Here is a 22,474-nt window from a genome sequence, read left to right as displayed (position 1 = left end):
TAACCAGGTGGGGGCTATTTTTGAACAGACAGGCCTCTCGCTGTCCCTCAAATTGTACCACTGACATTGCCTCCCTCTCTGTTTATAAGTGGAATCACCCCAGTTCAAATGAATTCAATACCATTTCTTTTTTTTATTGTTATGTTAATCACCATATATTACAACATTACTTTTTGATGAGTATACTGTTCCATGATTCATTGTTTGCGTATAACACCCAGTGCTCCAGTCAATACGTGCCCTCTTTAATACCCATCACCAGGCTAACCCATCCCCCCACCCCCCTCCCCTCTAGAACCCTCAGTTTGTTTCTCAGAGTCCATAGTCTCTCATGGTTCATTTCCCCCTCCGATTTCCCCCCCTTCATTTTTCCCTTCCTACTATCTTCTTTTTTTTTTTTAACATATAATGTATTATTTGTTTCAGAGGTACAGGTCTGTGATTCATCAGTACCATTTCTTATTAATAGATCTGGAAAAAGATTTGTAATGAGGAACAAGTAAATTAGAGTAGGAAAACATTTTTTCTCTCAACTGTCAACGTCATTCAAAGATTCCATTAAGGACACTGTGGACATGAAATCTAATTTTAGTTATGGGGTTTTTGCTCTTTTTTATTTTTATTTTTTACTTTTAAAGTAAACTTAATTTTTAAAATATTTGTCAAATATTTGTCAATAACGTGCCACACGCTAGTCACTGAAGATAAAGTGGTGATCAAAATGGACTTAGGTGCTGCCCTAGGGTAGCTTAAACCAAGGAAGACAAATCTCAAACAAGCCATAAAACTATGATGTAAAGGGGGTCAGGAAGCTAAGGAAGTATATGACAGGGAAACTGAAACTATCATTCTGTGTGTGTGTGTGTGTGTGTGTGTGTGTTGGTTCCAAAATTTATTGGTATCCACTGCATCACAGTGTGTCCTATTCAACTGAAAATTTTCTAAGCCACTACCCCTACAGAAATATTAATAAGCATAATAATTCTAGATAATGAAACTGTAATTCTTTTTTTAAAGATTTTATTTATTTGAGAGAGAGAGAGCACAAGCAGGGGGAGCTGCAGGCAGAGAAAGAGGGAGAAGCAGGCTCCCCGTTGAGCAGAGAGCCCAATGTGGGGCTTGATCCCAGGACCCTGGGATCCGGACCTGAGCCAAAGACAGATGCTTAACCACCTGAGCCACCCAGGCGCCCCAGTGAAGCTATAATTCTTAAGAGGAAAAATATAGATATCAGTTACTTCCAAATCTATTACAGTGTCCATAGTTTATCATTCCTCATGTGAAAAATACCATAAGAAAATAAATAGAAGCAAAAGAGAGCTTCATTGAGGTCCTTTTTGGATTCCTGTTCTCCTAATTTCTAAATACGGTTAGAACATGGTAGGTAGTAATCTAACATATTCTAACCGTGACAATTTTATAGAGATTGAAATTCAAAGACAGCATAAGCAGAAGTTTTCCAGTATTTTGACACATCAGGTGGATGGTTTTCCCCAAAAACTATTCCTCAAGTACAAATAATAGAAGTGATTACAGTCCCTTTTACCAATGTGCCTGTAAACACTTAGAAAAATCATACACTGTCTCTGAGAAAAACCAACAGAAATTTATCTGGCAAGGCAATTGGGGTTCTAAAATTACTGCCCCCTACAACTTTTCCAAGCACCAAATATTCACAGGTATAAACTTTTCCTTGACAGAACACATGTTCTGTTGAATAGGAGAACACAAAGTCTTCTCTAGAGAATGATTTTACCAATAAATAAAGTAGAAGTCCCTCTAAGCATTTGGCCTCAAAACTATACAGAACAGCTGTAATGCTCACTTGTCTAACATATGTATATATTTATATGGCTTTTATTCTATGAATTGTTAATATTTTCATTGCATGAATAATCCAAACAGCCTGAACAATTGCTGATGACTATTTTGACACAAGAACACAAGCTGAATGACTCAAAGCATAAAGAACAGATTATTGTTATTTTATTTTATTGATCAGTCAATTAATGTCCTTGCCCAGTCCATGGTTTGAGGTAAAATCTGCTTCCATTTCGGAATGAAAACAACAAAAATCTTAACCAACATAGTCATTGATTCAAAACAACAAAGATGAATTATAACAAATTACCCCCTTCCTAGAGGTCAAGGGAAGAATTGAAATAATAGGGGTACCTGGGTGGTTCAGTTGGTAAGCGACTGCCTTCGGCTCAGGTCTTGATCTCAGGTCCTGGGATCGAGCCCCGCATCGGGCTCCCTGCTCGGCGGGAAGCCTGCTTCTCCCTCTCCCACTCCCCCTGCTTGTGTTCCCTCCCTCTCTCGCTGTGTCTCTCTCTCTGTCAAATAAATAAATAAAATCTTTGAGAAAAAAAAAGTTATAATATGCCATGATCACTTTTTCATTAAAAAACAAACAAATGGGGGCGCCTGGGTGGCTCAGTCGTTAAGCGTCTGCCTTCAGCGCAGGTCATGATCCCAGGGTCCTGGGATCGAGTCCCACATCGGGCTCCCTGCTCCACGGGAAGCCTGCTTCTCCCCCTCCAGCTCCCCTTGCTTGTGTTCCCTCTCTTGCTGTCTCTCTCTCTGTCAAATAAATAAAATCTTTAGGAAAAAAAAAAAGAATTGAAATAATAGCCATTGTCTATTATTTTTCTTATTATTTGGTAATACTAGCATACATAATATCAGAAAGATTACAGGCATTAAACTTAAGCGTTTTATTATTTAAGAGTCATCTTTTTTCTCTAAACCCCAAGGAAAAAAAGATATCTTTTGACAACCAGAACTTTGAAGAATCAGTGAGACAAAATACGCTTCAAATTCAATTATTTTTAAAAATGGTAAAAAGAAGTCATTTTCACAGTTAACTTTTAAAAAAAGTAGTCACAAAATGACATACATATTTTATATTGAAACGAAAATAAGGCTATGAACCTTAATTTTACCTTCAATTATGTAGTTCATAAAAAATAATTCATGATTTCTAATAGCAAAATTATAAAACAAAATAATACCACCATGAATAAAGAGTCAAAGGTTAATTATTGAATTAATTATCAGGAGTAGTGAAGGAGGCTTCGTGACAACCCACTAGGTAGAAAGAAACTTTACTCTTATTAAAGGGCCAGGAATATACTCGTACTGCACTGATTTTACCTAAAAAACTTTTATTTATCCTCTCCTATACAGAAGCTAGATAATAGTAGGAAATATTTTGAAATAGGTAACATGTTTTTTAAGCTCCCAAATTTGTGCTTTATTGTATTTTCTAAGTGGTTGCTAGGACTATACATTCTCATTCAGGATGGGATCTCATAGAAGCTCAGTGCAGTTTCTTCAATTATCTAGAAGCATAAAAAATGGAAACTCCATTAGTGACTGCCAGGGGTTAGGTGGAAGGAGGGATGAATAAGTTGACCACAGAGGATTTTTAGGGAAATGAAAATATTTTGAGTGATACTATAATAGAGACTCAAGAAGGTAATGTACAGCTTTTTGTTTTTATTTCTTACAGATATTCCAGTTGAGGGTGGTAGCTTCTGAACTCTCTATACATTTTTCTAATAGTGATACTCAAATAATAAGTAATACTCAAATAGCTCAAGCGTAACATTCACAAGAAAATCCACAAAGGGATCAAAGCATAATACAAAATGATCAAGTATACTTTTTGGTCTATAAATATTTCTCAATTGCTTTGGGTTTAGACACACAAAAATAGAGCATAGTGACTGTCTATGAAATGGGAGTACAAAATTCCATTCAGCAGTGACCTATTTGTTTCAGTTTCATGCATAATAATTTAGATAACCAAAAAATATATTTGGAGTTGCCAGAGTCGGATGAATAATTATATTCATTCAACTTTATCCAAAGGTAGTTTCTACTTCCTCCAAACAACTTAATTAATTCAAAGAGTAAAGAATGCCACACTCAGGCCAAGTATAGTAAAGCAATGTAGATTTTTAACATCTAGGTCACAAAACCAAATATGCATTTCAGGTTTTTAGAGCTTAGCTATCCAATAAGCTTTGTCAAAAAGGTTTTGATGAAGGAAGTGCTATGTTCAGAGCTATGAGAGAGGGAAATAGTATTATGGGCATGTAGAAATGGATTCCTGAAGAGAGTTAAGAGTCAGGGAAGGCAACCAGGATGCTACTCCAAGAGTGGGGTTCAAGGGAAGAAAAGGATATTCAAAATGAAAAAGAGGTGACAGGTGTGAGAAAGACTTCAGACTTCCTGCTAGAAGCAATAGAATCCTGACATGGTAATTTCCAACTTGTAAGAACGATCAAATATTTGTGCGGTAAGGCACTCTGAAGAGAGAACCTAAGAGAGAAGAGACCAAAAAATGAGTCAAGTTGCATCCCAAATCAAATCCTATTGTTATTTTTTTTTATAGAAAATAAACCTGAAAGTTCAACCAGAAATCACTTTCCAATTTCTTCCTGCTAACATACTTCCTCTATGGTTTTGATGTGATTAAATTCAGCAAACTTTTCTTTATCCCTACATGTACAAGGCACTGTGCTTGGGATGAGTAGCTGGCCACATGGAAGGCTTAAAAATAAATTTGACAGAAACAGTCAATGCGCTTAGGTAGAGAGACGTACGTAACTGATGTGTTAAACGATGCAAAATTCCATAATAGAGATTTACGGTAATAAATAGAGAAGAAATAATTAATTCCTAGCTATGTTCTAGAAGAAATACATTAATTGCAACTGCATTCTAAGTACTTTGATTTACAGAAATAGTTGGCTGTGAACATTCAAGAATACCAGGGTGACTTTGGGACAATTCCTTAGTCTCAGGAGACTCAGTTTACTTATCCAGAAAGTAAAGAATTGAGTTAAAACAATTTAGCCAGTAATTATAAAATTTTCTACTTCTATTTAGGTGTTACTAGATGGGGGGAAGGAGGGCTTAGAGTAGTGGATCTTTACAGGGAAAAACTTTCTAGAGATCACCAGTTTCTAAAGTTACTGTTAAGGTTTTCCTGTACAAGTTGAAAGACAGTCAACTTTGCCGATGTTCAAAAGTTTTCATGTTCTCAAATTACCGGCCTTTAAGCTCAAAAGAGATCCGACCCTGGGTATTTGTACCAGCAAGCATTTTCTAGTTGACATTTAGGGCAGGATTACTGAAGAATTACAGTGTGTTCAGAAACAAGGCTAGTAGCAATTAGACACAAAATGGAGAAATACTTCCTCTTTTTTCTTTTCTTAATTTACTCATAGGGTCTTTCTTCCAGTTTAATCTTTTCTGCCTTAATTGAGCCATATGTTGGAACAACTAGATTATGGTTAAGAAAGAAGTACAGATTTCCTATTTACAGTAGAATGAATTGGCCGAGCTAGTCTGTGAAAGGAAGTATTGAAGATAAATGCATGTAAAGCTATTTCTACTTGCACTGTCCAAAGGCCCCTTCTAAAATCCTTTTACTTCCTCAGTGCTTAAAATAAACCACAAGTGAGTTTTCTAATGATCTTAATGCAAAAAAATATAAATATGCATATGTGTATATATATATATGATATATGTATATGTATGTATATTAATCTTAGCTATTCTTTTAAATACTGTCTAGTGCCTGCCTAAAACTTGGATGTAAGGAGAGAATCAATTCTGTGTTTCTGGTGATATTAGGAAAAAAGAAGATTTTACCTATCAAGTTTAGCATAGACTTGTATATAAAATCTCAAAACATCTCGATGTTTATTCCAAACCAAGCTTAACTCAAAATTTACTAAGAGGCATTTTTGTTCTAAGTACTTATGTTAATATTCTCTTCTAGCCTTCTGGTAGAGATGTCCCTAAGCTTGGCACTCAACTAACCTCTCCTTTTTGAAATTCTTCATAGGCTTTTGATACAATATAATCCTTTCTCTCCATCTTTCTGACAATTCTAGACCATTTCCTTCACTTTCAAATAATCAAAGCCCTACACTTCAGTCTCTCCTGAGCAGTCTTTATGCCAACCTTGGTGCATTAGCTAATTCACCCATTCCACCCTAAGAATCAGCCCAATTAGACTTGACATCCTTTTCTTTGAAGGTTATAAGAAAATACAATAAGGACTACATTTACTGATAGTTACAATTGGTTTAAATTTAAAATAACTATATAAATGCAAGAGAAAAAATCAATATTCAAGTGGCTGATATTGTAATTCTAGGACAATAACCTTATTTGTCACTAACCTCAACCTAGTTCCTTAAAATAAGAGTAAAATAGTTTACCTTTGTTTATTATCATTTATACAATCACTCATCAGCCAAGCATGGAAGAAAAATATGTATTATGTTTCTTTTAATGTTATAAGATCAACAAAAATGATACAAATTATTTTTTTAAAGATTTTTTATTTATTTATTTGAAAGAGAGACAGAGATAGCAAGAGAGAGCACAAGAGGGGAAGAAAGAGAGAAGCAGTCTCCCTGCTGAGCAAGGAGCCCCATTCAGGACTCTACCCCAGGACCCTGGGATCATGACTTGAGCCAAAGGCAGATGCTTAACTGGCTGAGCCACCCAGGCACCCCCCAAATTATTAATCAACCTTTGATAATTTATTATGTATGCCATTGGCTACTAGATACAAAATACTCTGAACTAGCTTGTTCAATAATTAGCTTTTCTCTTTGTTTTTACTTTCTCTCCTGAATATAGAGAATTTCCTCATTATCTTCAACAATAGCAATAAACATTATTTGATCAGCTTCTAACAGCAAGGCTGTGTGCTAGAAACTGAACATGTAAAGATACACTATTGTCTCTCAGGAAGTTTACAAGATAGCTGATTTAAAGGACTGTATGAAAATACAAATAAAATGCAAGGCAGCATACAAGTGGCAAGTGGGTGATCTTAACAGTAACGGGATTGTGAAGGAGGAAGAAGTTTCCTGACATTAGGACAATCAAAGACAACATAACAAAAGTCCTGCGATTGAATCTGGGCCTCACTGCAAAATAAGTAGAAGCTGGTTAATAATGAAATAGCAATTTATTGAAAAAAATGAAGAAAAGGTTGGGGCGTTCTGGACAAAAGAAACACACTGAGAGAATAGGTTACAAAAAAGGTGCTATGAAACCAAAACCAGTCCAACAGGCAAGCAGGGGAACATGTTGGCGTTTACTTCTCAAGATATTTATCACTTGATAGGATATTCATATGGCCTCACTAGCTTCTGGAACAGCTCTGCTCTTAACATTTGAACAATTTATTGCCAAATTATTTCGTTTGCCCTTTTGAAGAGTCTCTCTGCAGGACACTTTCTGAGAGTGAGAGCACAAAAAGTGGGCCCTTGGAAAGTTATCCTTCCCCCATTGCATTAAAAGCAAAATAACCTTTTATCAAATGCTTTGTGACCATTTAGAATATTGAATTTGTATTTTAATCATGGAATTCAACAGGCATATAGCCAGTGGGAAGGACTTAATTACAAATGATGTCTTTCTCATGGTTATGCCCGCAATCCCAAGGGATGCTTTAATGATGTTCTGAGCCCTCAAACAGGAAAGGTCAAACGGCTTTGCTCCCCCAGTACTGCAAAGTGCACATAGCTGCACCTTTATCCTCACAGATGTTCAACCAGGTATAATATTAGCCTGAGGTAAAAATTCCAGGAAACATGAACTCCCAGAGTAGGAGATCTTTGGAATTCAGTGAATAATAGAGCAACTTCTTTCAGAGTTTGAAGAGCAGATGAATTTAGATAATCATCATTTGAATACAAATCTATATTTCATTAGAGGTATAATATGCCAGGAGAAATGCCATTCTGCTTGCAAATGTATCACATATTAAAGATTCATGATATTTTAGATTGATACTTTTTAAATTTTGAAAATGTTTCTGCTAGGTTTATACTATGCACATATTTAAGTTTGTATTAGGTTAAGTCAGATAAATTGACTTTTTTTGGTAGGTCAAAAATGGTTGAATATTCCATTGTACCTGGTTCAACCTGATTACTCAAGTTTTTTTACAATTAGCAAAAGAATGGAAAGTCACATTTTATAACACCATCCTGACCTAATTTTCATTCTTAAAAAATATTTTTGCATTATGCTAAGCAAGATATTTTCAAAATGTGCTGACATATAGATATCCATTAACTCTAAATTTGTGTGCATTTTTCCTTGCACTGGCCTTGATTTTCACTTTGATTTTTAGGTTTTGTATCTCTAGCACTAGCGAGGTAACTTAAGGTAGAACGTGACATACATTTTAAGCATGTAAGTCATTTTAAAAATTAATATTAAAGAAAATATTTGGTTTTTCTTAAAACTTAAAAAAGCGGGTCACCCTGCCTTCCCCAAAAAACCCCAAAAATACCTCATATGCCATGAAAGACATGAGTGTCCACATGCATTATTAATATTAATAATTAGAGAGAATCTTCATATACAGAATACAGATATTTGGGTCTTCCAATTTTTTTTTACAACTTATACCCTTGTAAAATATTTGGTCATGAAATATATTTGTATTTATTTAGTTAGTTACTTGATTTGATTTTTTTTAACCAAAGCTTATTAATATGCATATTACTGTAATAATTGTATAATAATTTTAACAACTGATCAAAGTAATGTCTACCTCTATAAAGCATTATTTACGTGAACATTAATTAATTTAAACATAAAAAAATTTTAAGACTCTTAAAGCTGATTCCACTGTAAACTTTAAATAATTACTAAAGCATATGAAACTAAAAATGAGGGGCACCTGGGTGGCTCAGTCTGTTAAGCGTCTGCCTTCGGCTCAGGCGGTGATCCCAGGGTCCTGGGATCGAGTCCTGCATTGGGCTCCTTGCTCAGCAGGAAGCCTGCTTCTCCCTCTTCCGCTCCCCCTGCTTGTGCTCCTGTTCTCTCTCTCTCTCTCTGACAAATAAATAAATAAAATCTTTTTAAAAAAATGAAAATGAATGGAAATGTAGATCATGTCAATTAAATTAAGTCTGAATAACACTTAAAAACACACACTATTGGTAGGTTAAGTACTTGTGATTAAAAATACTAGAGATCTTTTAACAAAAACTAGTAACTAGGTACCTGGGAAAGGGAGCTAAGAAATAGAGGTAGGAAAGGACTGACAAGATAACTCTTGTCTGGAATATCAGTGGTAAAGTAGTTGCCATTATTTCTGGAAAGCTTATCTCAATTGGTGGGGTTATGCCTGAAATTGAAACAAACAAAAATTCTAGAGTAACTTACAGTGGTCCAACAGAATTGTCAAACAGATGTCTTGTGTGGCCAACAATTTCTGAAGAGAATGCAGTACATTCTCTTAATGCCCCACTGGAATAAAGGGAACAAGTACCATCCATGGGCCAGCTGATTTGATGTGCTCCCCAGGCCACCTCCAGAAATTAGGTTTTTAAGTGGAAAGAACAAGATTAGTGTTTAACCTATCTTTATATGATTTCATAACCACATACCACCAGCCTCACCATCTTGATGAAGCTTTGATATAAAAATTGTAGGATATTTGTTTTTAACCCTAATTCCTTTATGTTCCTCAAAATCCGTATCATCCTGAACATTTACAAGAAATAGCATAAACACTCTTCTTATAGTTGAAAAGCAGAGATGTATCCTATTTTAGTTGGCAGTTAATGTGGGGGCCTACAGTATAACAGCTGTCTCAAATAGCCCTTAAATTAACTACAGAATTTTGCAAAACCTTTAGCGGCTTGTTTTCTGTGGGGGGGGGGAATAGAAAAAATGACCAAAGAGGCGTCTTGCCCAGGTTTTGGAATGACTGTACAAGAAAGGTGTTGAATTGACTGTTGGAGGGTTCATTCTTAATTCTTTCAGTTTGAATATAACTCTTCATTTAGGGAGGATCTGTGGGTGTTGGGTGTGTTTTCGTAACAAAATCTTTCCAAGAGGCACGTGTTAATTTACCACACACCGGAATGGCAAGGACGACGGTCCGGGGGCAAGAACCAGTGAAATACGTCAAGGAAAAGCAGGGAAGATTTTTTTTTTTTTTAAGATCTCTTTCCCGCCTCTCTCCAAAGGCGAAGCCACCGCCGAGGGTTAGGCTTAGGCTTTATCTCTGAGACAATAGCGCCTCTCGCCGCCTGGGGCGCAGCTCAGATCTCGCGCCCCGCCCTCCCCGCGCCCCCGTCCGACCTGTCCCCCTGCCCAGCGCTCTCATCTGCCCCACGGACGTCCCCGCCTCGCTGGTCCCCGCGTCTCACCTGCGCTTCTGTCCCACGGACGCCCCTACTCCTTTGGCTTTTCTGCCCACAAGTCCCCGGCCGCACCAAGCCCTCAGCGCATCAGTCCGCCGGCCCGCCAGACCCTCCGCCCCCCAGCCCCCCGCCCCAGCAGCGCGCCCGTGAAGCTGAGGCGCGGGTCGCGAGGAGCCTGCAGTCCTGCCCGCGCCCCCCGCCCCCTCAGGCCCTCGGGCGGGAACAGGAGAGCTGCCGCGAGCCTCTGGAGGTCTCCCAACGCCCCGCGCCCGGGGTGCCCTGCTCCCCCGGCTCTCAGGCGAGCCAGCTCGCGTCTCGCCCGCTCCTTGGCTCGGGGCCCTCGGGCTTGTTTGCTTGTCCTCATCCCCCCCCGGGCCGGCCCCGCTCCCTCCCGGCCGCTTCGACAGCCCTTGGCTTCCTGCGGTGTGTTTCTTCCCCCCCCCCCCCCCCCAGGCTCCATCAAAGGTGTCTCTGTTATTGAAATATGAAGCCATTTCCTCTCCAAAACCCTTGGTTACTCAAGGCGGGAATCAATGGACCTATATACCCTCCCCGGAGTTATAAATAAACGTCTATTTGTTCAGGAGGCGTTTTCCCGCGTGTCCCAGCATCTTCCCCCGTGGTTATTTTGGGGTGTGTGTGCGTGTGTGTGCGCGCACCCGCGCGCGCCCTGCGCCCATCTGGTTCTAATCCTGGGTATGGATCCATAAGCCAACCCCACCCATCTCGTCCGCCCCTCGCATTCCTCACTCTATAAATAAATCCAGGTTCTTTGAGCTCCGTCATCCAGGGATACAATAGCAGTTGTCTGTTAACGGAGATTCAAACCCAATATCGATATTGAGTCCAATAAACAAGAAAATACACTTCTTGCAATGTGGGTGGAAGGGCACCTCCGGTTTAGGAAACTTTGTCTGCTGTTGCCATAATTGCCTCTCTACCTAGTCACCCTGGATCTCCTGGGGAAAGGGAGACGGAAAGGCTAGGACATCTCCGACCTTTGGGTTTTCCTTTTAACCGAGGCTAAAAATCAAAGCGAAAATGTACTGTCCTGGCGTTTCTGCCTCACACCGCTGCCCCATAGCTCGCTCTCCCGACCCCTTGCCCCAGCCTCTCTGTACAGACCCCGGAGTGGTGGGGCTGCAGGAGGTGTGGTGTGGGGGGGGGCTGTGGCTGTAGCTGCTTTTCCCAAGCCCTGAGCGGGATACTCCGGGGTCTGAGCGGAGTGGAAAGTCGTCTAAGAAGCGGCTGTTTCACAAGATCTGGGCACAGAGCTGCCCCTCCCTTCCTCCCTGAAGTTTGCATGAAGTGCACGTTAGGCTGTAATTAGGGGATCTGGGAGGAGAACTTTGCTGGTGACGCTTTGCTTTTCTTCTGCTCTTGGTGAGAAAGTGCCTCCTTCTTCCCAGGACCAGGACCTCTGCCATCCAGCGCCACAAAGAGACATTCTGCGCGCACACACACACACACACACACGCACACACACGCGCACGCACACACACACACACACACACTTGCCCAGAGACAAACTTAAGGTGAGGAGAAAGAGCCCTAGCTTCACTTGATCTCCAGGCTCCAACCTCAGCAGGACTTGAGAGCATCTGAACTTCTGGATTTCAGGACAAGGTAAAACTTCCATAAAATTTTCACTCTCCCTCTCAAACATTAGTGCCTTGAAGATTTCAGAGAGCAGTACATATTATGATGTATATATACATTAAAACAGATTTTCTTATTTTCTCTCATTTTCTTTTGAGTTTAACATGACATCTCAATTTTTTTTTGAAGAGTCATATTGTCAGATAAAATACTGGATTGCAATAAAAAAGCTCAGTCTAGATTGGGGTAAGGATTAACTCTAGTATCCTGGCTTTTCCTCCTGTTACTATAAATCTGGTAGGCGCGTGGTTTCCAAGCGGTGGCTTTTCCATCTGTGTCTCAACAAGCATTTTCATAGCACCTGAGATTTAAAAAAAAACGATAGTATAGGTTGAAGGAAATGCTGAGGAATGGGAATGTCCATTCCAGATTTTAGAGTTTTGTTTTAGGGAATATATAGGTTTGTGTGGAAAAGAAAGTTACTGTAATCATAGGAAATACCTGTTAGATTGATACTTTGAGATGTTACCAATTTTGGTCCCTGCTGCTCCAGTTAATTGTGAAATTAAGATCATAGAGTTATGACGTGCTTCATACATTGAATGATTTGATAATTAATTTTAAGGTACTGAAAAATATTTTAAAATCATAGTTGTTAAGATTACCATTAAAAGTTGCTTAAAGGATTTACGTGTTGAGACGGTTCACCACTCTAAGCAAATCCGAACATTTTGGGTCTTAAATGAAGTTGTTTTCTTCCACTGAATTTGACTGTTGTGTTCAAAATGAGATGGTTTATTATTTTGAAAATAAGTTATTTTATTTTCATTTATCACTGGAAAAACACACCGAGTGGCCAGTACATTTGGGAATTTTTAGGGTGGAAAGTGTTCCTGTACATGTTCCAACGTGATGTCATAAAATCAAACATACTGGCTGGCATCTTGGAAGTTAACGGTTTTTAAGAAATTAAGCCTGTGAATTAATTTCTAAGTGAAATGTAATATTTATTCATTATAATTGTAGTTTCTGGTAATCATTCTATTTGATTATTTCAGGGTACTACATTGCAATAATTTTATACACACTTCCATGACTTCAATATTTCAATGGAATCATAAAATAGGAACATTGTTCTATCAGAAATGTATCATAGTAGCTCTCTCTGGATAACTTTTAATGTGATAATTCTTACATCAGTGTTTAACTTCAGTCCCATTTACTTCTACTAATAAAGAAGTTTTCGATTCCATTCAGTAAACTAGAACGTGTGCCAGAGGTCTATTGAGCATTTATTAGTCTTTAGTCATTTGGGGGCTATCTGTTCTCAATAATTTAATTGTTTAAGCTGAAAGAATGATGTTACATTTTTGGTAACCTCTTCACAAAATTGGAAACAGCTTTTAAAATGGGAAAACTAGATAAGCAGAAGTAGTTTTCCTTAAACTTAATTAAATGAGTGAGAGAAAAGCAACAACCTCAAAAGATCGCTGGTCCCTAGGGAGAATGTACCCAGAGGCCAGTGTTCCAGAAGTGTCCTGGGGGTCTGAGCTTTCTATGAGAAACAAAAAAGAGAAGACCATCATGTTCTTATAAAGCAAGCCATTTATTTATTGTCAGCAGGCCCTGTCTCTCAGAGGAATGACTGACACTGTAATTTAGAAGTACTGAAGAGACTTTCACAGAGAAGAATCAATTCATTATATCCCTAGTGGTTTCACTTCCTCTTCCTTCCTTTGGGAGCAAGTAACACATCCAGGATAAATACATTTGGCAGAATATGCAGAAAGATACTTTATAAGTAGATGGTTTACCAAAGTCCTGCCTTTTAACATCTTGGTTGCAGAATACTGGTATTTTCTGAAGAGTTGAAGAAGGGTTTAAATCTGAAGGTAGAACTGTACTTCGTTTCTGGAAAAATGAACACGAATCCTTTTTCAGGAAATAACTCCCTTTTCCAGAAAACACTAGTGCTGGTTTTCTTTTCATTTCCTTTTGCTTGTTTCCCATGCATGTTTTATTTTCCAGATTACTTTTTTAAGATAATATTCCACCAATTAAAATTCCAACAAAATGCAAAGCAAATTTGAAAATAACTTTTACATCAGAGGCTTCTGTTGCCTTTAGTTAATTTTCCAACATGTTGGATTCATTATTAGTAACCATGGTACTTTGTCTGTGTTATTTAAATGTACTTAGTCTGTTATTTAAAGGTGACAAAATATTGTTGGAGGAAAATGAGGAGGGATGAAACCTGAATACACTTAGGATTTTAATCAATAGTGTTTAAGGAGAATTAGAGGAAAGAACTGGTTAAACAAATATTAGGTGTAGAGTGGACGTGATGGCATAAATTAATAATGCAGCTCTTTATTTACACCATGAAAGGTAGGGTCTGTGATGGTTCAGTGTGTGAAGTGCGGTCCCTGTGTGCCACCTAGTGGTTGAATTGAAGAAGGCTTTCGCACCAGCCTCTCACTAAAAACTTCTGAGACTTCTATTCTCTTGACTTTGAACACTAACTGCATGGCAGACGTTGGGGTAGGTGCTCACAGTAGAAAATATAGCAAGTGTCTTTTATATAATTTAAAAATCAAGGTGCCATTTAACTGTTGATTAAATTCCCGGTGGTTGCATTTAAAATCAGTTTACTCTTTCCTGGGTAATTTACCATCAACTTTCTGCCTCCATGAGGATATAGTTTAATAACTGTGACTCGCTTCTAATAGAGAATGTGTTTTTTTTACAGAGATGTCATGACCTAGTTCAAGAAAGGATGGGGAGACTTTGAATCTTGAATCACTGTTTCTCCTATGGAAATACACTTCTGTAAAGTTCAGTGTTGCTGAGGGTAAATGGGTAAATAATTACTAGCTTAAAAGGCTAGCACACAGGGCGCCTGGGTGGCTCAGTTGGTTAAGCCACTGCCTTCGGCTCAGGTCATGATCCTGGAGTCCCGGGATCGAGTCCCGCATCAGGATCCCCGCTCAGCAGGGAGTCTGCTTCTCCCTCTGACCCTCTCCCTTCTCATGCTCTCTCTCTCTCATTCTCTCTCTCAAATAAATAAATAAAATCTTTAAAAAAAAAAAAAGGCTAGCACACAGATACTTGCACATATTACATCTTCTCTAGATATATTTTCATTAAATGTAAAAGGATAGTAGTAAAATTTGTTTGGGGGTCCTAGAGGTATTGCCCTCAAACCCTAAAAATTAGCATGGAGAACAACTTCAATATCTGTGGTTCATATACAGCTTTGAAGCAGGAAGACTGTTTTCACTAAATTGACATGATAGGGAAAAAATCCTAGAAAAGAACTATTAGAAGGAAAGCCACCGTTTGAAAGAAGCATCAGGATATCATAGATTAATCCATCAGAATATTGCACTGAGAATTTTGAAAAACTTTTCTCCAGGAGGTATGTGAATTATTCCAAGTGGCTTTTTGCAAGATCTATGACTTAATGGCAACAGTGTTCAGCACATCAGCATTAATCAAGACAAGTTCTGAAATTCACATTGGAAGGTAAAATGCCTTGGTAAGAAAAAAAAATGATTAATGTGTTACTTGCTGAGTGAGCTCTAGTGGTGTAATCCATAAATCCAGTTGGGCCTGCCTGTGTGGAATGGAAGCTTCCTAGTTAGGGGACTTTGGTTTTGTGTATGGCAGTGAGACCTACATGGGGAAAGAAGGAAAGCCTCTCATTAAGTCCTTTATCATTAATGCCACAAAATTATAGCCTGAGTCGATCAGAGGCGGTGGCTGGAAACACTATCAATCATGTAAAAGAAAGCATATTATCTTAATTCTTATTTCCAATAAGTTGTTATCCACCAGAAACAAACCATTCTGTTAACAATTTCATCGGACCATCCTCATGATTTAGAACGAATCCCATACTTGTACTTCGAGGACCTAAAAGTCAGAGGCCATGAAAGCAGAACTTTAGACATGGATTGGAAATGTGTCATTCGTGGTTTCAGATGGCTTAGTGACACTAGACAAGAACAAGTTTGTGAGCGAGAACCCGCCAAGCTCTCCGAAATGGTCTGCTGCTACTGGGTTCTCGGTGATGTCATACAGAGTGGGTCCACCTGATGGCTTCTCCCAGTGATGGGGACCCGGAGGGGGCTGCTCCTAGTGCAGAGTTCTTAGGCACATGCAGATCCAGCCAGGATTTGTTTAAAATAGCAAACGGTGCTGAACTATTTTGAGCTTCTATTCATTGTTTTATAGTTTAACAGGGGAGTGAGAGAGTGACGCCTGAGATGTGGGGGTGGGGGGGCAACAATAGAAGGCCAGGGGGCTATTTGCAAAACAAGGCAAAACAAAAACAAGCAAAACAAACTCGCAAAATGAAAGTCACAGAACACTGACTACATACTGTTCAGGGAGTGGTTCTCAAACTTGTAAGGGCAACAGAAATTTCCCCTTTTGTCCAACCTACCTTAACCCAGAGAGAACACAAATCACTTGATTTGTTCCTAAATTCCAATTACGATACTCCAGTTACATTTACTGTACTAAATAAAATCCAATTAAGTTAAATAACATTCAAATTATTTTTATGGTAAATCTGGATTTTCCCAAACTTTCCCGAAAGTTTCGTGGATAATATCTTGCATCAGTTTCCACCTATACCGTGTGAAGTTTTCTCATTTTGACTCTCTTATTTCGATTTGGAGATCACCTCATTTGATCATTCATGCACTCATTTGTTCATTCAACAAAAATGTATTAAATCCTTGCTATTTGCCAGGCACTGTGCTAGCGCTATGTGCTGGGACCTTCACTTTATACCATGAAAATTCATTCTAAAAAATTCAGAAAGTCAAAATTGACTGATAATGAATCTAAAACACTGCAAGATCCTGAGGTACATGGAGCAACAGAAACACGCAGAAAGTTCTAGCCTCATAGTTTTTGTATTAAGAGAATTTTGAGCATGCATCTTTAAAATCATGTTCCGTGTTTGCTATCTAGCTGAGTGGATAAGAACTTCGGTTTTTGGTTGTGTGGGCGCAGATGGGCCTGGGAGGGTGGCTCTGCAGACCTCCAGGAGGGTGAGGCTTCCAATAATCTGTCTGCTTGGATGGACAGGAAAAGCAAAAACTCATTTGCACACAGTTGCTGTCTGCCAGTTTGCATCTAAAATTCAGATGGAACACAGAATGATTTAGTGCTTACCATTTGCACCAGACACCATGCTAGGTGTTGCAGAGTAATTGGCTCAAGGAATTCACAAGCTGGTGGGGAAGACAGATGGATGCACATCATGAATCACTAGTAAAATTTGCCACGTAGGTGAAGTTTGTCTTCATAGTCTCCTGGGTCTCTTTTCTTTGCCTTTATCCAAACTTTCCCCCCTGCCTCTATCTCATAAAGTGAGACTCCTGCTCTCTACCCCCACCCCAGAGGATCTGATACTTCTCTGGTTTATTGATTTCTTGACTGACTGATTACACTTCAGTGTGAATGAGTTTCACTCATGCATTTACATTTCAAGCCTTTTATGTCTCTAAAGTAAATGTTTTGTTTTCTGTGAAAAGAATTTCAAACATTCGGGGGCCTTCCTATCGTTACACCAAAGGGTGTAATTAAGCTGATTTAGTCCTCCATGGTCTTCAATCTCTCATTTACCCCACTCCGTATGTGAGGCTAGAGGGACTCCCTCAAGGCCCGTTTCTAGAAACTTGAAGGATCTTGAGTCCTGTTAATGATTGGCTCCTTTTAGCTGAGCCTGATTAACCTGTCCTTTCACCCTCTCCCCAGAGCTGTGCCCAGACCGAGTGTCCCCTCTCCCACCTGGAGGAGCCTCCAAAGCCCATCCCTTTGAACCCTTCCGTTTACTTTGCCAAAACCTGCTCTCAAGTCCTCTCAGCCCTTCATCGCCATGCTTGGGTCACTGCCCCTGGACAGGTAAAGCACCTAGAGCTTCTTATGTTCTACCATTTGAGCCCTTGGGCCACCCTAAATGTCCAGGTCTAGAGGGAGGGAATATTTGGTCCGAGGACTCCTCTAAGTAAAGGGGCTAAGGGAAGAAGACAAAATATGCTTGGGGTAAGCATAGGAATTAGCCACCATGTTGAAAATGTGGGTCAAAGTCAACATCTTTTAAAATATGAAAGGTACTTCACTACAATTGGTTACAGAGAAATTTTGACATTGATGTTGATTATAGATTCTGGAAAACTAACTACGGGGGGAAAATGAAGATCTGCTTTGCCTTTATATAAAGAAAGCTAATCAGAGTCATTTGTGTTAATTCCTTCCCATTTTTTGTTTAATTAACATATAGCATAATGATAGCCATATCTTATTAGTTGTTTCAGATTTATGTTCTCATTGATTACATTCCTTTGATTATGCCACCATAGTTTGGTACTCCTATAAGATACTGATCTGTTCTTATATGAAGATGTGCTCACCACATTTTATAATGCCAGGACTGATAACCCAGATTTAGAGACTTTCCTTCCCCTTCTTCCTGTGGCCTAAAGTAGAAGGATCATTGGTCTGCATTCTTCACCTAGCTGGGAGATCTAGATGCAGAAATTCAGTAGGTGCCCTGCCAATGCTTACTGTTGTTGTCAATGCCCAGTACAGGGCAGAACGTGGGGCTTTCGGGGTCTCCCGGCCTTTTATTCCAAGTGCCTATATTCCAGATGTCGGAACACTTCCCAACCTCAGGCCATTCCCTGACTCAGCCTCTGTTTCCTTTTTTGTCTTCTGATCTTTCAGTGTTGTTAAATGCATAAAATCTTCCCAGATTTAAATAATATAATTGGTATAAAATGAATAATATACATAAAATTAATTGATAATTTCAATAAATCTCTAAAATTAAGGAAAGCAAGACTAGAGTCTGGAAATGAGTTGAGAGAGGCCTTGGACCAGTGTAGGCATGATCTAATAAGGATGCATTTATTGGATGGAAGAGAGAAGTCAAGGATAGTGTGACTGTTTCCAGGGCAGACGGTAACACAAAGAGAGATGTGACAGACTAAGATTAAGCTCAGTCGTTAAGCGTCTGCCTTCAGCTCAGGTCATGATCCCATGATCCCCTGGGATTGAGCCCCGCATCGGGCTCCCTGCTCAGCAGGAGGCCTGCTTCTCCTTCTCCCACTCCCCCTGCTTGTGTTCCCTCTCTCAGTGTGTCTCTCTCTGTCAAATAAATAAATAAATAAAATCTTTTAACAAACAAACAAACAAAAGAATGAAGGAAGAATAAAAGTTTCTGGGAGAATATGGTAAATCTAATTTAGGAAGAACAATGGGACATCCAAGAACCCATGTGAGTTGAATGTATATATCTTCAGCACAGGGGAGAAAGTTGTGGCTGAAAATAGAGATTTGGAAGTCTTTGGTACTAAAATGGTAGTTGATAATCATACAGAAGAGAGAAGGAGATCACCTAGGAAAAAGCAAAGGGGAAAACAGCTGACTGTGAACTGAAACACAAGAAAAAAATTGATAAAAATGACTTTTGCCATTGTTTGTGCATGATCTTAACTTGTATTTTATCAACTATAAATGTCCACTGAGTTGGATAACATCAGTGTTATTAATCTTTATATCTCAGTCTTAGTCCTCTGCATATAGAAGGTGCCAGACATGTTTGTTGAATTAAATGAAATTAAAATGGCATTTCCAAGCCCTGATACTCTAAAGACAGATTTTTCATAATGATAACTCTGAACCTGGGTAAGACCCCAAAATGTCTGAATTGTAGTTATTTATTCAATTTTGTCCAATACTGAGCTAGCTTTAAATATATGTTGTTGCATTTTGTTGTTTAAAAATCAGTAATCAATGTGTGGTGTAGATGGTAATTCACCAGAGTACTTGATTAACCTCAGCCCATGTTGTTTAGCTTAGCATACAAATGAGTTCATCACAGAATGCAGCCTAGCTCAGGTCCATTTATAATTCTTTTCCTAGTTCCTTGATCTTGAAGACCTCCTAATCTTAGAGCAGATTTGGAGCCCAGAACCCTGAATTTCTCTGGTTTTCCCAGCAACTGGCTTTTTTCCCCCCAATTCTTCTCCTTCCCTCCGCCCTCCATACTACAACTGCCATATAAAATCCAAAGGATAATTGAATGATGTTTAGTATAAGTATGTCTCAAATATTTCATGGTACATATTTATGCTAATGAGATTATTTGTTGTTCATCTGAAGTTCAAATTTAGCTGGGTGCCCTGTATTTTTTATTGGCTAAATTAGATAACACTACCCGACACTTGAAGTTACTGTTACTAGAATATGGCAAACAAGAATTTCCCCATGAAACTTCTGAACACTCTCCTTCTAAAGTCAACAAATGAAGTTACTGAATCTATCTTCACAAGTTAAATGTATTGAAAAGATAATCGAAATAAAATTAACTATGATATACCATTCAGTGCAAATGTATCAAACATTTATAATGATGGTGTTTTATATATATAGCCTATACACTAAGGGCTGTATTAAGAATGACATAAATGTATATTAGTGATCATGTGTTTCAGTCTATCTAAAATGTGTTAAAATAATGTACGTTAAAAAATTAAGCTTTTTAATATTCACTTTTTCGAGTTGGTAATGATAAAACAAGCAATCATTTTTAAATGAAAAAGCCTCCATTCATACATACATGTAAAATGGGTATAAACTCCCAAGTATTTTTTTTTAAAGATTTTATTTATTTATTCATGATAGAGAGAGAAACAGAGAGAGGAGCAGACTTCCCGCCAAACAGGGAGCCTGAAGCGGGACTCGATCCCAAGATTCTGGGATCATGACCTGAGCCGAAGGCATACGCTTAACCACCTGAGCCACCCAGGCGCCCTAAACTCCCAAGTATTCTAACTGCAGAAATACCTGAAAGGGATCTTTTCCCTCGTTAATTACGTCAGACTGTAGTTGTGCTGCCACCTTGTGATGTGTTGAGGTATGATCCAACTTCACCAGTCCATTAACCTGTTTTCCCAGCTTGACCGTTTGGTCAATGTTAAAATTATTCCTCAGATGATTAATATTTTTCATTTTACCAAAGAATGCCATACATGTTATACTTAGAAAGGGCTCTCAAGTATTTAATGCACATATTTTCTAGAAGTTTAATATATTGTCTACAAATTAATAAATGATTCTTAAGATAATAAATTATAAATCATTTAGTACTGTTTAATGTTTTATGACTGAATTTTGGTTGTATCTGCATGTATATTAAGTTCACTTGACCTTTCAACCTGAATTTCCCATAAGCTACTTGTATTTAACATGTCCAAAATTGAAATCATTATATCCTGTATACCAAGCCTCGTCCATGCCATCTCTACATAGATACCAAGGCCATATAATTTATGAGCTAAACTAGAACACTTTGAAAATGAAATGGGGTGCCTTACTAATTATTCCAGCAAAGTGATATAGACCAAGACTCTCTCAAGCAAACTGATTATCTTATATGTAAGTCAAAAATCATCATAGTCCCAGTCATCCAAACTAGAATACTTGGATTTCTAGACTACTGGTCCACCAAAATGACCTGGAACCTCCATCCCAGACTTCCTCTCTTCCTTCTACCTGTTTGCTCCCTTTTACTTTCATATTCTCCTCCACTGTCCATCAGCTTGCCAACATTCTCACTGTCTTGGTCCTGTTGTCAGCAGATGAACCCACCAGCCCAAAATCCTTTTTCAGGAAAATCTAACTGCCCCACTTCTTCCATACTTGCTCTAAATTGCTGGGAACTGCTAGGAAAAACCCATAACCACCCTGCAGAATGGGGCCACTGTATAACCATTGTATCTGACTTCAGCTGGATCTCTAATGCTGTGTGGCAATTCTACTATATTTCTTAGAAGTTTTGTTTCTTGAACCTCCTGTAGCAGATGTCCAAGCCTCCCTGAAAATAGAAGCCACCTAGAAAGAACTCTGTCACTGTCCTGCCACCAAAACTAGTCCCTGACCACCAGCACCCCCATATATTCTTTTTTCCCTTCTATTAGGAGAAAAAGCTATCCTTTACTTCTAAGAGTCTAAGGCAGACATTATACCCTGAACTCTAGATCCCATGTCCCCTTCTCAGAGAGAGTCCCTATTAATTAAGCTTTTTCTCTCTTACATCTTCAACCTCTCCCACTCTGATTATTTCTTCCTGATGGCACTTAATCACGGTCATATCTTTTTGTCTTGAAAATATATAATTCTCCCTAATCTCACATACATTCTACCTACCAATCTTTCTCCTTCCCATCAAAGCCACACTTCATGAATTACCTATGCTCGCTCTCTACCTCTTCACCCCATCCCCTCCTCAACTCACAGCAATGTGCTTTCTCCCGCAACTACTCCAATAGAACGCTCCTCATTGGGGTCACCAATGATTTGTTTTCAGTATGTTTTCTTTCTCCTAAATTTGAACTGTTTCCAATTTTATCTAGTATAGTAAATGACACCATTTCCTCTCCGCTCTATTTCCAAAACCAGAAAGAAGGGTGTCACCATGTTGACTGTATCCCATAAGTATCTCTTGAATATATATGCATCCTTTTCTATCTCCATTAGCATAAACCTTACCCTCTGTGACCATCCTCTCTTGCCTGAATTCTTGCAAACCTTACCAACTGGTTTCTGCCCTCCCATCTTCTTTCTTTCTATTGCATTCCCCCACACTGAAG

General features: G+C 38.8%; 1 protein-coding gene across 1 annotated transcript in view; it reads left to right on the top strand.

The window, feature by feature from the left end:
• Positions 1-11,618: 11,618 nt before the first annotated feature.
• The window catches only part of HAPLN1 (hyaluronan and proteoglycan link protein 1), a 74,454-nt gene continuing 63,598 nt past the window's right edge, over positions 11,619-22,474 (top strand). Inside the window, exon 1 of the mRNA XM_045887062.2 lies at positions 11,619-11,831. The gene's annotated coding sequence lies outside the window, so the exon portion shown is untranslated. The remainder of the gene's footprint in view (positions 11,832-22,474) is intronic.

Source organism: Mirounga angustirostris, unplaced genomic scaffold, assembly GCF_029215605.1.
Source record: "Mirounga angustirostris isolate CCGP_5_RB_7025 unplaced genomic scaffold, mMirAng1.0.hap1 SCAF_7, whole genome shotgun sequence".
NCBI classification, from domain to species: Eukaryota; Metazoa; Chordata; class Mammalia; order Carnivora; family Phocidae; genus Mirounga; species Mirounga angustirostris.
Note: the sequence above shows the minus strand (reverse complement) of the source record. Positions and strands in the feature narration are given on the sequence as shown.